Here is a 15,533-nt window from a genome sequence, read left to right on the forward strand (position 1 = left end):
AGCCTGCTGAAGCCTTCATAATACTTTTCTGTACAGCTAGGATTAACACTGAAATATACATGGCATGAGAGAAATATGAAAATAAGGAAGGTGTCTTTACTGAGTAACTAATCTGAAATATAGGTATAGGGATATAGAATTTTACATTTTTTCTACACTTTCCTTTTTTCACTATCTTGAGTCTGTGAATCAGAGTTAAAGTGTTACTAAACCCACAACAGTAAAATCAGTCTGTTTATGCAGTAAAGCATGCTTGTTATACTCACTGTGGAACCTAAGGGGTTAATCCACTGCATTGTGTAAAAACGCTGTTTGATCCTGACTTCTCTGATCCTCCCTATCTTCCAGTATCCCACTCTTATCTCCTGATAAGACATATTGTGTGGAGTCACACTGCACATGCTCAGTTTGGTGTGCATTGCTAGTTTTTTTTTCTTGGGAGAGTGCATGTGATCAGCACAGGGCCAATCAGCACTGTCCAGACAGAGGTCAGGGGTTCTGCATCCTCCTAGAGCAGAATGAAAACTCCTCCTACAAACCTTAACCAGTGCCCTGCTGGACACTGATAGAAGTCACAAGACTGCTCTAACTGCTGATGAGAAAAGGTATTGAGCAGTTTATGTTTGCTAAAATAATTGCATGTCCATGTTGTGTGTATGGTGGGAGAACACATATTGTGAATGCAGGGTCCTGGGTTTAGTAACACTTTAAAGCCAGGCATATCCAAGAAGCTAGTATTTTAAGAATTGAGTGCTCAAGAAGCCTGTATATTTATCTTTTGATAGGTGTACTTTACAGCTGAACTACAGGCACAAAAACACTAATTTAAATATATTCCTTAATAGCCACATGGGATATAAATTAACTTTGTGCGCACCAAATGTCTTTTTCAAGCTCAGCTATTATTTTATAAAATTAGTGATGACGTCATCACTGTGCTGACATTGCTTGTGCAGAGCAGAGCTGTGGGAGGGCCCAGCTGGACTGGCCACTACAGGCTGCCTGCAGAAAACCACAGGAGGACAGCACATGACCAGTCACCCTGCACAAGCAGAGGGAACTGTAGTGATGGGTCTTACTATAGGAAGCTCTTGCACAGAGGCAGAGTTTTTGGATTATTGCATACATCTGGAAGAAATACACAAAGCACATCAAGATTCACGGAAGAATACACATGCCTCTTCCATGTAAAAATTTGCTTATGCTGAAGTTTATCTTAAAAGCGGAACTTCACTCTCCTAATCAATATTGACTATTTTGAATCCTTATGCTGCCAGCATTAGTAAATAGATAGGAAAGTATGTTCTATTTACTTGTTTTAAACTTTTTTTTTTACATTTCTTCATTTTTTTTCCTGTTTTCACGCCTAGGCAAATAATATCATGCATCTCAGGAGTCTTCAGGAGGGGAGGAAGGGTTTTCACAAAGAAGCACACCCTCCTTCCTGAATGCCTGAGCTAAGGGCAGATGGATTCCAGAAAGCAAATGGTACATGAATCATCTGCCCTTACTCATGGCCAGAATTTCTAGGGGGGTGTTTTTCAAAGTGATTCCTCAGCAAAATAAAGCATGGAGACATGGATGGATGGGGAGGTTGCTTTAAATATTTAAAATGAATTAAATAGAGTTTTTGGCTTGGGGTTCTCAGATGCAGTGTAGTTCCGCTTTACGGTCTGTATTCAGTATTCCAAGCTCAGAGCTGAAGGGTGCTTTAATGAATTAAAAAAAAAAAAGTGCCCAAAGCTTGCTAAATACTTTGTATATGCTTGCTGAATCTCAAGGCCTTTAGACTAGCATTTGGAAACTAGGATGAAATAATTCCCGTGTGTTTAGGGCCTTGGGGTGGCAATGAAGTAAGTGCATTTGGAATCTCTCTTTGCATGTATTAAGAATAATAGTGCCATTTAGAGCTGCTGATTCTTAACACATGCTGATTCAGCAAGGGGCCACAGTAAATCAAGATTTGGGGCTTTTAAGTTTCTAAAACTCTGAAACAAAACAGATGAATCGTCTAAATATGTAAATGATTACTACAAAATATAAAAAGGTGTTCAACACTGAATAGTGGTTGCCTCCCAGTTCTGTGACAGTTTATTTAGTGGATCTTTGGTAGCACATGATCTATGCACCTTTGTCACTGGGACCATAATTAAAGGGTCTGTCTACTCGAACATGACATTTTATTTGTATGAAGATGCTAGAGAGTTAAACCACACAGCAATTTCTTCTATCTTTCCAGTAGTTTATTAGTAGATATCTTCACTTGAGATAATAGGTCTGTGCACCTGCTGTGGCCATTATAAGGGGACCCTCTTTCCATGTTGGATTTCTTTACTCAGATTGATGAATCTTCCAAAATGTTCAGATCAGGGGTGGACTGACCATTTGGAAACTCGGGCACTGCTCGAGGGCCTGGGGTCAGTAGGGGGCCCCATGAGACGCCCCTTGTACCTTTTTCATAGGCTTTTTTGAGTTTGGACAAGGACACAGGGGCCCCATGATCCCCTATTGCCCGGGGGCCCCATGAGTTGTCAGTCCGCCCCTGGTTCAGATAGTAGACTCAGCCAACCAGACCCCAAGTAAAATATCACTTCTGGTATGAATGACCGCTAACCCTAGGTTCACACCTAAGGGTTTTCCGCAGTTTTTTGCAGAAACGCAGTAGTCCATTTAACATGATTTCCTATGGGACACATTCACATCTCCACGTTTTCACCCGGTGCGCTTTTTGGAAAGGGTCAGGGATTTTTTTGAACGCAAAAAGTTGTGTATTTGGTTCTATAGACTTCAATGGAAACACTGCAGAAAAGCATGTAGTGCGTTTTTCTGCATTTTTGTGTTTTAAATCTGCCTAGCAACAAGAAAAAGAAAATGCATAAAAAATGCGGCAAAAACTCAGGTGCAAAAATGCAAAACGCAACGCAAAACACAATGCAGAAATGGCTCAAATGCAACCTGCATAGGTGTGAACCTAGCCTTAATGCTGAGCAATTAAATGCTGTTTAGGAAGCAGCAAAATCTGGTGCAGCTCTGCACAGAAACCAATCAGCTTTCAGGTTTTATTGCCAAAGCTTCATTGAACAAGCTAAAGTTAGAAGCTGATTGGCTATGTACAGCTGCACCAGATTCTGAGTGCTCCAGTTTTAGTAAATCGCCTCCATATTTCATTGCTGCATAAATGAGGGCATATTGCAAATAGTTCAGTCCCTATGTGTTGTGAATATGTGGACTCTGCACTATGCTATACTGTGCAATGAAATTAAACTAGTTAAATGTAGTAATAAATATATATATTGTTCGCGTATATATATATATTTATAATTTTTGTTTTGTTTTGATTTTTTTCTTTTCAAAATAATAATAGGTCTGGTTTGTAGCCACCACATCCCTGCAGGAGTGCGAAACACGTCAGTTATTTTGCACATTCTCCCTTTCATGGGCAAGAACATTTTGGCAAGCAATATTCAACATCTAATGTCCATGTGGGAGGGGAAGTGCATGATGGGGCTTGTGATACTGAGCAAATAATGTGATGCTGTTTCAGAATTTTCTTTTATGGGAATGTTAATAATACATGAATACTTTAAAACTATTTGTACAATAAAAGCGATTTTATTAAATATGGTTGTCATTTCTCTGAGAGAAGGTATCAGCGCCTATAAAGTCCCAATTCTTTAAGCTTTCTTTTGATATATTTTTTTTTTGTTTAAAACATTTTTATTAACGCAGACTATTTTAACTGCATTCTGCATTTTTTGACTGCCTATTATGTCTTGACAGTTGGCAACCCTAGATGGCCCTAATCTTACACATGGTGCTGTTTTCATATCATCTCTTATACAGCATTAAAAGGCATGTAAGGTATATAAAAATATTTCTAAGAAAAAATAAAGGGCTGAACTAATTCTGAATATGCTAGTTGCCTGGCTGTTATACTGAAGCTGTACCTTTAATACTGTCCCACACTAAGTATGCATATCAGCAAAGTCAGGGAAAATTCGGAAGCCCTGATTTGCATACCTGTTCTAAATTCATGGCTCATGACAGTTTGAAAGCCAACCTACAGAATTATTAGTCTGCCTTTATATTTCCTTTCTTTTAATTTAGATAGCATCAACAATCTGGGGGGCATTCATACCTGCGAATGCACCTGCTCTCCAATTAGATGAGAAAACCCCAGTGGGGGTCCTGCAATTAGCTGTAGGAGGCAGCCTCATTGAAAGCAATGGAAGGCTGCCAGCTCCGCAGCTAATCATGGCCACTCACATGTAATTTTTCATGCAGCGATCACATGGAAGCAGGGGCGGACTGACCATTTGGAAACTCGGCCACTGCCTGAGGGCTCGGGGTCAGTAGGGGGCCCCATGAGATGCCCCGGTACCTTTTTCATAGGCTTTTTTGAGTTTGGGCAAGGACACAGGGGCCCCATGATCCCCTATTGCCCGGGGGCCCCATGAGTTGTCAGTCCACCCCTGCATGGAAGCGATCAGCCCTGGACACAGGCTGCTTTTGTCTATGCCTACTTGCATGCGATTGTTGCATTAATGATTACATGCGAGTGACCGCAGTTAGCTGTGGGGGCTGGCAGTCTTCCATTGCTTTCAATGGGGCTGCCTCTTGCAGCTATTCCCAGGAACCCCCTACTGGGGTTCTCTCATCTAATTGAAGGGCAGGTGCCTTTCACAGGTGTGAATACACTCTTATCTACCTCTTTTATATTGACTTCAGTCCCTGCCCTCATGGAGCTTACACATTAAGGCCCCTATCTCATATACAAACATATACATACCAGGACCAATTTGGACAAGAGTCAATTGACCAGCCTGTTTTAGGAGTGTGGGAGGAAACCCACACAAGCACAGGGAGAACATACAGACTCCATGCAGGTAGTGGCCTGGATGGGATGAGAACCGAGGACACCAGTGTTGCAAGGCTTCCTTATCCTTTAACACACAGTCATATTTCTAACAATATTACTACCATGGTTTCCAATCATATTTCAAACTCAGACAGGTCACCTGCATCTTTCTACAACATCAGAGAGAGAATGTCTGATTTATAATAGAAACCATCTGCACAGTTCTGACAGATGTTTAATTGTGACAGGCACACAACCAGTATTTCTCTCAGTGCTTCTTCACAATAAAATGCGGAGCAAGAGAACCGCGGTTCCACGTGGCTTCCCGCACCATATTCCGTTTGCAAAGCCCTTGCGATCTGTTGTGGGGGTCAGTTAAAAGATAATGACACCCCAAACTCAGGTCGCAAATGCATTGCACTTGCCTGCACTGGCCCACATCAAATCGCATAGTAGAAAGTACCATGCAATGTGGTTGCTGTGCGTTTCAAAAAGTACTGCTAGGCTTGAAATCACACCGCACAGAGCCACAGATGGCGTTCATGTGCGATTCAGCTCAGGGCATGGTGTGAACTGGCCCTCAATGCTTAAAAAAAAAAAATTGTGTCTTTGGCTGTTACAGTGAATCTTATAAGCTAAGTCTGACTTACATAAAGTGATACTGAACTGATATCCTTATCCTTCTAAAAACAAATCCATGCATATCTACTAATAAATGGCACTGCAATTTATTTTTCATGAAACTGTTCTTTACTGAGTTTTCTGCCTCCTTGTAATGTCTTTGGTGAGCTCCCAAACCTCTACTTTTCCACACTTCTGTTTGTTTGGAATGAGCAGTGCAGATTAGTTGTGGTCATGTGCACTGCTCTATGCACACTACAAATCCCATAGTCTCTAGTCCATCTCAGGAGCAAGCAAGAGAAAGCGGCTACGTTTCTACATACAGTGGGGTCATAGAGAACACATGTAGCCACCCTTTAACTACTTCCGTGCCTCCCTATAGTGAAAATAATGCTACAGGGCGGTACGGGGGAGCAAAATCACGTATATATACACATGATTTTGCAGTTGCGCATAGGGAGGCGCGCCCACGTGCCCTACCTGTGCTGCCATTCGCAGCCTCGGCTGTCAATCACCGGGTCCCAGCCAGTGATTCCCCGCCAGCTCCCGGCGATCTCTGAGGATTTCAGGTGGGGGGGGGGAGAGATCTGTATGTAAACAATATAGATCTCTCCCCTGTCAGCTCCTGCACACTGCTTTGTATGGCTCTGCATAGCAGAGCCATACAAAGCAGTGTGCTTACAGTGAAACACACAGCCCCCACACTAAAAACAGCACACAGTTAACCCTTTGATCGCCCACGTTAACCCCTTCTTGCCCAGTGCCATTAGTACAGTGTCAGTGCTTTTTATTAGCACTGATCACTGTATTGGTGTCACTGGGGATGTCCGTGACACCAAGTCAGTTCCCCCCAGTGTCAGAATGCCCACCGCAGCCCTGCTATGTCACTTATCGCCGCCATTACTAGTAAGAACAAAAAAATTCCACTATATATACCGCCATTTGTAGACGCTAGAACTTTACCATAAACCAATTAATTTACACGTATTGGGATTTTTTTTAGCAAAGACATGTAGCAGAATACATTTTGGCCTAAATTTATGACAAAATTTGTTTTTTTTTATTTTTTCACTGGACATGTTTAATAGCAAAACATCAAAAATATAGTTTTTTTTTCAAAATTGTTGTTCTTTTTTTGTTTATAGCGCAAAAAATAAAAAACGCACAGGCGATAAAATACCACCAAAAGAAAGCTCTATTTCTGGGAAAAAAAGGATGTAAATTTCATTTGGGTGCAGTGTTGCATGACCGAGCAATTGTCAGTTAAATAAATGCAGCGCCGTAACGCAAAAAATGGCCTGGTCAGGAAGGGGGGTAAATCCTCTGGAGGACAAGTGATTAACAGGAAGTGGGATTACAGCAGCAAAAAAAAGGAATTTGGAGATTTGAAGGCAGCTGAAAGCAGTAGAAGGGAATTTTTATTATTATTATTATTATACAGGATTTATATACCGTCAACAGTTTGTTCAGCGCTTTACAATAAAGCAGGAGACAATACAGCAATGATACAGTTCAATACAAGAGGGTTAGGAGCAGGGGCGGACTGACAACTCATGGGGCCCCCGGGCAATAGGGGATTATGGGGCCCCCTGTCCTTGCCCACACCCACAAAAGCCCATGAAAAAGCCAATGAAAGGTACCAGGGGCATCTCATAGGGCCCAGCATTGTGCTACATGCTGGGGTCCAGTGCACTCCTTTGCCTTTAAGAGGGGTGGCTCCCTCAGGTCCACCTGCCCTTGATCTATCCATTAAATGCATGTGCCTCTACTATGGGGACTCACAAATTTTAGAGTTAGGACCACAGATGATCAGGGTGCCGTGTCGTGGCTCTGTGGCTTACGTATGTATTTGCAAATGTGTGCTAACTAAACCCCTGTTATAAACGCATACTGTTAGACAGGTTAATTCGGTTGTTAGCAAGCTGGCTGGCAAGTTGTCCAAGAACATTGTTCTCTCCCCCTTTTTTTCACTTTCGCATCTCATAGGGCCCCCTACTGACCCTGGGCCCTCGGGCAGTGCCCGAGTGGCTAAATGGTCAGTCCGCTCCTGGTTAGTAGGGCCCTGATCCTTGGAGTTTACAATCTAAGAGTTAAGAATACATACTTTAATAGAATTTTAGTTTAGTGTCACTTTCATAAAAGTAGAGATGATGTGCAAAGTGCAGTCACCTACAGCAACCATCTCTCATCCATTTAGAGCAGCCAAAACAAAGAAAGATGCTACACGATTGGTTGTCTTGGCTTACTGCAATTTTCAAATTGATCGTTGCTTTATTAAATAAACTGGATTATGATCTAAAAGAAGATATGCAAAATTGCAAGGTGTTTAACAGAGACATATTCATTGTAATATTACTTTAATATTTTATTGTGAGAATGTTCGATTCATCAACTACTGGGCTTAAATTACTTTGTATATGAAAGAGGATTAAAAAAAAAGCTGCTTCCTGTAGTGCGGATCTAGCAAGACCTTATTTGGAGCACACAGACATAAACGCGGGTCTATGGACATTTTAGAGTATAATGTGCAGGGGAAATCTTTAAGCTTCGCCAGTCAAAGCATGACGGTGAGAGCCTCAGGGTTTTTCCAGCGGTTAAAGTGGTCACATCTGGAGCAGCTGCATCTCCATTGCCAAATCCGTGTCCTACTCCTAACAGGAAGTAGCTGTGAGGTTTGGCAGGTCTAGAAGGCCACACTCGCCTAGAGAAAATACACTCTTTCTAAGGAAATCTATTATTCTTATCATCAAGGCTGTCATAAATTTCATTATGCAATGCTCAATAAGTTACAGCAGAGGAAATCTGCTTGGCAGCTATGAGAGATTGCTATGCAGTACATTGCAACAAACCAAAATATCATTTTTCAGGTGTCCATCATTTACGATACTTTAGTGTTAAAAATACTTCTAGAGAATGGAATGTGCCAGGACAACAATCTTTAAAGACAAATGGCAATATCCCCTAGCCACCAAACATTTCTTGTAGTGGTTGACCTACACCTACCTTTGAGATCTGGTTAGTATGTGCAAATAGACATAAGAAGCCTTGGTGCTTTATTGAGAAATAAAGATCAATGTTCACCTAAATACCCATTTTTCAACACATGCACCTACTGTTTGTAGACACATTACAGAATATCAACACATTTTTCTTTTACCATGGCTGAGTAATAGGTGACGCAAGCAAGTTCCCCGAGCGAATGATGAATTTACACCTTTTGGGCTACCCACAGACATGAGATGGTTGTCTGGTCCATTATTGGGGGGGAAACTGGGGTTTGATTTACTAAAGGCAAATAAACTGTTCACTTTGCCAGGAAAGTTGCACTTTGCAAGGGAATTTGCTCCAGAACCTAATGAATAAGGTGAAGCTGTGCTGACTTCCATCATTCTGTCTTGTGCAAATAAATACAGTGTTTTTACAAAGTGTATTTTTCTTGCACTGGATTGGGTATTCTTTGTAAAGTAAAATTTCACCATATGTACTAAGCTCTGGCAATCATTCCCTTGCTAAGTGCACCTTCCACTAAAAGTGAACAGTCTATTTACCTATAGTGAATCAACCCCTGGGAGCTATATGTATGCCTTTGCACATACCTTCTTAGTGGCTGATCAAGGGATTAAACAAATGTTTGAAATGGATTTTCCTGGATGGTCGCTTTTTTTCTCCCTGAGAAAATTTCAGTCCCAGTGGTGTTTTCTCATTGTATAAACATGCACAGTTAACTAACACAACCATGCCTGTTTATGGAAAAAAAATTTGTGTGAAGGCTGCTTGGCCAGTCAGCCTTCTGAGCATGTCTACTGCAAACCTTAATCAATCAATCACTGCTTTAAAATATATGCACGAATGATGTGTGAGATGCAATAACCCATAGAAAAGAAATAATTTTATTGATCAGAATTTATAAACTGAAATCAGATTATTTACCTTCTTAAATAAGGCAGATATAGGGGTTAAATTACAAAAGGCAAATAGGCTGTTCACTTTGCAAGGGAAATTGTACTCTAGGAGCTTAGTAAACGTGGAGAAATTTAACTTTGGCAAAAGTACCCAATCAAGTGCAAGAAATTAGAAATAAAAACACAAGGAATTAACAAAAAAACTTGATTGGATGATGAAAGGCAGCAGAGCTTCACCTCATTTTACTAAACTCTGGGGACAATTCCCTTGCAAAGTGCAACTTCCCTTGCAAAGTAGGTTATTTGGATCCTCTCTAAATTGTCCCTAGTATGTGTATGTATGAATGTGAGTTAGGGACCTTAGACTGTACGCCACTTGAGGGTTAGGGACTGATGTGAATGTACAATATATATGTAAAGCGCTGTGTAAATTGATGGCGCTATATAAGTACCTGAAATAAATAAAGTGAACAGCTTATGATGCTTTAGTAAATCAACCTGATACGGTCACACCTGTGAAGCCATCCAATCTGTTATCTAAAGCAAGCATCTGTCACATTAATTCTATCATGTCTAATGCAGGCCATAGATGGGGAGAAAAACGGCAGATTTTTCTTTTAAAAAACGAAAAATCGGTCGTTCAAGCGGCCGACGTTACCATCAATGGTAAAAAAAAAATCGTCTGATTTTCATCCTGTCTAGAGCCGGCAAAAAGTGTCCCTGCAGAGAGCTCTGCTATTTCTTTGACAGTTCTCTGACAGTTCCTTGACATTTACAGAGGTTGCAACATTGTATCTATTTGTTTCCATTTAGGATACAGATGTTTTTATTCGGAAACAAATAGATACAATGTTGCAACCGCTGTAAATGTCAAGGAACTGTCAGAGAACTGTCAAAGAAATAGCGGAGCTCTCTGCAGGGACACTTTTTGCCGTACTGGAATTCCTCTAATTTTTCATTCTTCTTCTTCTTCTCCTGCTTCATAATCCTCCTCTTCTTCTTCTTCTTAATCATCATCCTCTTCTTTTTCATCATCATCATCATCATCCTCTTCTTCTTCGTCATCACCATCCTCTTCTTCTTCCTCTTCATCATCATCATCCTCTTCTTCTACTTCTTCTACTTCTTCTTCCTCTTCATCCTCTTCTTCTTCTTCTTCTACTTCTTCTTCCTCTTCATCATCGTCCTCCTCTTCTTCTGCTACCTCTTCCTCTTCATCATCATCATCCTCTTCTTCTACTTCTTCTTCCTCTTCATCATCATCATCATCATCATCCTCTTCTTCTTCTACTTCTTCCTCTTCATCATCTTCATCCTCTTCTTCTTTTAATGGGCCGATTTGCCCATTATTGCCGCGAAAATCGGCCGATCGGCAAAATCGCCCGATTTTTTTCCAACTTTACCGAAAAAAAAAACGGCCAAAATACCGAAAAACGGCCGACCAAATCGCCCACTAATGATCCGAAAATCGGCCGATTTTATTTTCGGCCGAAAAATCGGCCGATTTTCGACCCATCTATGGCCTGCATTAGTCTAGGTTCACACCTATGCAGGTTGAGTTTGATGTGCTTCTGCATTACGTTTTGCACTTGCGTTTGACACATTGTGTTTTTTATTTCATTTTTTTTTTCTTGTTGCTAGGCAGATTTTAAACTTATCAAAAACACAGCAAAAATGCAATACATGCTTTTCTGCAGTGTTCACACTGAAGTCAATAGAACCAAAAACACATTTTGTATTCAAAAAAGTCCCTGACCCTTTCCAAAAAACGCCCCGGGTGAAAACATGGAAATGTGAACCTGTCCCAAAGGAAATGATGTTAAATGGACTGCTGTGCGTTTCTGCAAAACGCTGCAGAAAACTCTTAGGTGTGAACCTAGGGTAAATGCAAGGTTCCCTTTGCAGAAATTGGTTGTGTACTTTTTTGATTAAACTCTAACTTTATAACCTCAGATAGAAAGATGTGGAGTTCTCAACATCCTATAAAGCAGAAAATATAAACACATGCTCTTGATGCTTTCCAGACAGCTCCAGACGAGGGGCTGTACCTTTACTGGAGTTTGGAAGAAACAGTGTCTACAGGAAACATACAAAGGAACAGACAGAATGATTCCACACTTAAGCTGGCCATACACCCATAGATTTTTGTCCTTTAGCCTGTAGGTTGATTGAAAAAAATCAAATGGATACCTACATTCACCCTAAACAGATGTATCTCCTGCTGCTGCTATAGTATTTGATTGTTCAGCTGACAATGTTCTGCTTGGCTCCTCCGATATTTCAATTGAAAGATGTCGGGCAGAGTGGTGCCTAAAAGCACCACCCTCTGATTGACGTTTCTCCAGTTCATTAAGAACCAGATGAAATTTTCTCAGTGTATGGCCAGCTTTAGAGAGAATAAACAGCATGACATGTACACTATACACAGATGGGTATTGACTTATTATTACAGGTAAAGCTAGCTAGCCAGTATACGATTGTTGCAAATATTGCTTTGCAACATCTGCATAGGGTAAGAGATATGAGGTTGATTTACTAAAACTGGAGAGTGCAAAATCTGGTGCAGCTCTGCCTAGAAACCAATCAGCTTCCAGTTTTTTTTTTGTCAAAGCCTAACTGACCAAGCTAAGGTTAGAAGCGGATTGGCTACCATCCACAGCTGCACCAGATTTTGATCTCTCCAGTTGTAGTAAATCAACCCCATTGTGCTGCTTATTGTACACATGGGAGTCGCTTGAATACATTTTCTCAGCATACAGGATGATCTTTTAACTTGTTTTTAGTAGTCTTCTTTTACACAGGGAAAAGAAATAATTTCACTGGATATATGTCCTAGATACAAATTGCACATTCTGGGTATTGACAGCTATGAGAACTTCTTGTCTATGGCAGATCAATGAATGATCTAAAGTTCAGGCCATAAAATACAGCCACCTTGTGTACAATGTGAAAAGCTGAACAACCGGTTATGTTTTTATGATGCACTGATTCATTTTATGCAGTAGCCCATAACACATTTTACTGGGAATCATCTCTCCAAGAAGAATAACCTGCAATGGATGCTTCAAGGACATATCCTGTATAAGGGTGGTGGTTGAGTGCTAGGTATATAAGATAAGAAGAAGAATATGAGTGGCTTCTTTTCATTTTAAATACCTTTTGGAGTAGACATATAATACATCAGCTTACCTGAAACCCATTAGCAGTTATTCAGTTCATTTTTGTTTTGTACTATCAAAAAAACAGATGTCTCATAATAAAGAGCAGTTATAAATGTTTATATGCAATATTATAAACTGAGCAGCTGTCAACATGTGCCTTCTATATTTTTATTTATATCGTTTTATTGGCTTCACTAGGTTGCGAACTATAACATAAAGCACACATGACAAAACATTGATGTACTTGCAACTTTAAGTGATGTACAGGGGTTGATTTACTAAAACTGGATAGAAACTAATCAGCTTCCAGCTTTTATTGAAAAGGCTATACAATTTTCTGTCCAATTTATGCCCAATTTCCTTTAGATTTACCTTCAACTATGTAGTGCAAGAGCCTGCCTAATTGGATACATTTGAAAGTGTTGTTAGGTTTGACCTCCTATTATATATTTTTTGGTAAATCAAAACCAAAAATCTCAAGAAAATTGTATAATGTATGGCCAGCCTAAAGCTTAATTGAACAAACTGAAGATAGAAGCTGATTGGCTACCATGCACAGCTGTACCAGATTTTGCACTCTCCAGTTTTAGTAAATCCACGCCACATCAGACATACTATACATTATAAAATGTATGTATGGGTAAAGCACGTTTAAAGTGCATAGAAATGTGGCTATTTCATTTCTTTTGCAAATGTGTGCAACAGGAAATAAACACCATTAGTGGCATCAGACATACTATACAATATAAAAATGTATGTATGGGTATATCAGGTTTAAAGTGCACAGAAATGCTGCTTTTTTAAATTCTCTTGCCAATGTGCACCAGGAAATAAAACACCATTAGTGGCATCAGACCTACTATAGATTATAAAAATATATGTATGGGTGTATTAGGTTTAAAGTGCACAGAAATGCGGCTTTTTTAAATTCTCTTGCCAATGTACACTAGGAAATAAACACCATTAGTGGCATCAGACATACTATAGATTATAAAAATGTATCTATGGGTATATCAGGTTTAAAGTGCGCAGAAATGCAGCTTTTTTAAATTTCTCTTGCCAATGTGTACCAGGAAATAAACACCATTAGTGGCATCAGACATACTATAGATTATAAAAATGTATATATCAGGTTTAAAGTGTGCAGAAATGCAGCTTTTTTTAAATTCTCTTGCGAATGTGCACCAGGAAATAAACACCATTAGTGGCATCAGACCTACTATAGATTATAAAAATGTATGTATGGGTATATCAGGTTTAAAGTGCGCAGAAATGCGGCTATTTGATTTCTCTTGCGAATGTGTGCACCAGGAAATAAACACCATTAGTGGCACAATTAACAAAGAAAAAAACAAATTACTTACTGTCTGCAAGGTTGGCTTGATCTTGTCACCTTGTTCCCCCCTGGGGCTGCAAACGCAGAGCTTGAGCTTCTGTAAGTGTGCTGGTCTCGGGATTGGGGATTTTCGGCACTAGATTCTAACCAGCTGGGAGAAAAGACCTTTTTTCTTTTACCTTATATGAGCTGGAGGGAAGAGAGGCCAGGCAGTTATAAGGCACATCTGTCAGGTCAGCATGGAATGCCATTGGTTGGGGGTGTAGTCATGTGACACCCCTCCTTTTCTTGTCTTGACCTGTGACAGTTTAGGAGGTTTTCGGTTTTACCCACTAAGGACTGTCTGTTTGACAATTTTCATATTTCTTCTAAATTTGGAGTTTTCAGACAATGCTAGGGGGCTTGGCTGAGATACCAAGAACCATGTGGGAATCATTAGGGTTGAAAGAGAAGGGGGGTGAAACAGAGCAGGAGGAGGGACAAAAACAGAGAAACAGAGGGAAAGAGAGAGAGTGAGACCAACTCTGTGCCAGCAACTTGTCTGGGAACACTAATGAACCAAGCTGACAGGGTCCCGCATTTATTAACCAATTACTTCTCCAATGCATTGCTTGGGGCATACAAGGAGTTAACAAAATTTCCTGCTCAATTCCGAAGAGTGTGGGAATTGTCTTGGAGTGTGTATGAGAAAGCAGGATGGGGGGACCTCAGTAAAACAACTTAACCCTCCTCAGCCCTACAAAATCTCACAAATATCAATAGCACAGCCAGCCCCATATTGGCCTCTATTGCACTAAGCCCATTAGGCACGATCGTAGTCTCCAAACGCGGATACCCATGCTTCAGTTTTCTGTAGCAATATGATCGACTTCAGCAATTCTAGTGTTGAGAACTAGTCACTGACAGTGGCTTTTCCCAAGAAAAAGGAGCAATCTTTATTGTTGAGCATATGTCATATACGTAGTTGCATCTATCTGTCTATGACCAGCCCAAGTTGTATATTTATCCATAGAGTGCACGGCAAACATAAAGCATTATTGTCCATTTAAATTACTTTTATTGATTTCAGATTTGTTTATTAAAAAAGGATCTGAAAAGAATATAATGTTATAAGTCTAGCCAATTATTATACTAAAAAGTATAGATGTAAAGGGATTTTTGGTGTTGCGTCTTTAAGGGAAATCTGTAGTTGTATCATTTGGGAGTTCTGCTTGATGAGCTATTATAAGTAGCAGCTGGAAGATCTTGGATGACCATGGGAACTTGATCTGATTTCCCACTTTATAAAAAATAGACATTTCTACTTTAAGAAAAAAAAAGCAAAACATTTTTTTTTCTTTTGCTCATACATCATATTTTTAGACTACCAAGGTTGTTGATACCAGGGGCGGACTGACCATTTGGAAACTCAGGCACTGCCCGAGAGCCCAGGGTCAGTAGGGGGCCCCATGAGAGGCCCCTGGTACCTTTTTCATAGGCTTTTTTGAGTTTGGGCAAGGACACAGGGGCCCCATGATCTCCTATTGCCTGGGGGCCCCATGAGTTGTCAGTCCGCCCCTGGTTGATACCTAGTGCATTTGCAATGAGTGATACTTAAAGCTGAACTCCTGGCCAACAACTAAATACATAGATAAAATACATACAATTGACTTGTT

The 15,533-nt window shown here is 40.3% G+C and overlaps 1 long non-coding RNA gene across 1 annotated transcript in view; it reads right to left on the bottom strand.

The window, feature by feature from the left end:
• Positions 1 to 14,176, bottom strand: part of LOC149439110 (uncharacterized) — a 34,793-nt gene extending 20,617 nt beyond the window's left edge. The window contains exon 1 of the long non-coding RNA XR_016307855.1: positions 13,907 to 14,176. This is a non-coding gene — a long non-coding RNA (uncharacterized LOC149439110). The remainder of the gene's footprint in view (positions 1 to 13,906) is intronic.
• Positions 14,177 to 15,533: the final 1,357 nt, after the last annotated feature.

This window comes from Staurois parvus, unplaced genomic scaffold (genome assembly GCF_062004578.1).
Source record: "Staurois parvus isolate SC_StPar_1 unplaced genomic scaffold, SC_StPar_1.0 ptg001158l, whole genome shotgun sequence".
Taxonomy (NCBI): domain Eukaryota; kingdom Metazoa; phylum Chordata; class Amphibia; order Anura; family Ranidae; genus Staurois; species Staurois parvus.